Here is a 1985-nt window from a genome sequence, read left to right as displayed (position 1 = left end):
GTTATCAACGGATGGACGACTTAATATGCTTTCTACATGTTCAGTTTGGAATATACACATAATCACACATGATAAACACTAAATGAATAAAAAGAACAACTCTAGTCACCATTGGCTCTGAAATCGATTTCTGGACTATGTGCTTGGTAGTTGTATCTACTGCATGTTCATGTATGTGATGTATAGTGATATTGTTTGTGCTGGTTAGTGAGGTTTCTTTTTTGGTCTATGTGCTTGATAGAATGATTGACTTGATTTCTTTTTTATGGTTGCATTGTTTGTGCTGATTAGTGAGGTTTCAAGCAAATGATATATACTAAGAATTTATCTTATTATTTTTTTTTTGAATTGTACTAGGCCATGCAACTGTCAGATGTTATTGAGGTTGGAAGTGAAGAGACGGATCTTGGTTATGAGGTTTGGACTCTAGAGGTCGGTGCTCATATTGGCTGCAATGAGCCCCACCAATTTGATGGGTTCATGTATTTGTTAAACTCATTCGACAATAGTTAATTTCTGTTGGACATGACTTTCAGCACATAATTCATGTATTAGATACTATAGATGAAAACGGTTATCTGGTCTAGAAAGAATGGGTTTATTTTAAAAAAAATTTGGATGTTCGTTTGTAAATATTAATAATGTTCACCGTTATTGTATCCATCCAAATAGTTAATTTATTAAACAAGATGGATGTTCATTCTGATTATATGATCCCACTTATTGATTACACGATTATCGCTACTTATAAATGTTGGATGTTCATCTTTACATATAACTGGATGTTCAGACCGTGGTCACTATAGCGTCTATTCAGGACGCTTCATGAAATCTTGGCTTAATGTCAAAATTCAAGAACTCAATGCTTAACAAATTCAAGTCATTTGCCTTTGGAAAAGTAAACATAAATCTCTAGATAAAGATAGGATGTTCGTTATAGTAAGAATCTAGATGGTTATTTTCACAGAAAAAATGGATGTTCACTTTCGCTGTAACATCTGTTTAGAATGCTTCATGGAAACTCGACTCAAGTTCAAATTTCAAGAACTCAAAGCTTAACAATTTCAAGTCGTTCCACTTTGGAAAACTAAAGATAAATCCCTGAATAAAGACATAATTAGACGGATATTCATTTTAGCTAGAATATGGATGGTTCCTTTCACAGAGAAAATGAATGTTCACTTTCATGCATTTTTAAAAATGTCATGCCTGAGTGAATGAAGACCAACATATTCACAAAATTACATGTCTGAGTGAATGAAGACCAACATATTCACAAAATTACGAAAAGTAAGAGAGGGTCCACAATACTAAAAATTCTCCCGATTTTCATGTCAACCATAATGCTAAACTGTTGCCTAGCTCAACTTTCCGCCTTCTCAATCCAACAATCATCCACCATGGACACAAATCTTGGTTCCTTTAAGGTCCCACCAGCTTCTCTCTCTGTATTCCCAAGTCTCTTCATCATGGTTCTTGCCCCCATATACGACCACGCCATCCTTCCATTCGCAAGAAAAATAACAAGAACCGAAACCGAAATCACGCATATACAAAGAATTAGAACATGGTTGGTTCTTTCCATTGTAGCCATGGCAGTTGCCGCGTTAGTCGAAATAAAGAGAAAGAAAACGGCGTTGATTCATAGTCTAATGGATTCAACGGAACCTCTTCCCATAACGTTCTTATGGGTGGCGTTACAGTACTTGTTTCTTGGCTCTGCTGATCTTTTTACTCTTGCTGGGATGATGGAGTTCTTCTTCACTGAAGCGCCATAGAGCATGAGGTCTCTTGCAACCGCCCTTTCTTGGGCTTCTCTTGCCATGGGTTATTACTCCAGCACTGTTCTTGAGTCGGCGATGATGGATGTTGACTCCTCAGCAGACGGATGTTCAGCCGCGTGAGGAGTGATGGAGTTCCTTCCCGCAAGGGTGTAGTTGCGACCAAGCTGGGCGCTACAGCTCCGGTAGGAGGAATCGAAGGCT

This window comes from Arachis duranensis, chromosome 10 (assembly GCF_000817695.3).
Source record: "Arachis duranensis cultivar V14167 chromosome 10, aradu.V14167.gnm2.J7QH, whole genome shotgun sequence".
Classification (NCBI taxonomy): domain Eukaryota; kingdom Viridiplantae; phylum Streptophyta; class Magnoliopsida; order Fabales; family Fabaceae; genus Arachis; species Arachis duranensis.
This window is presented reverse-complemented; position numbering follows the sequence as displayed.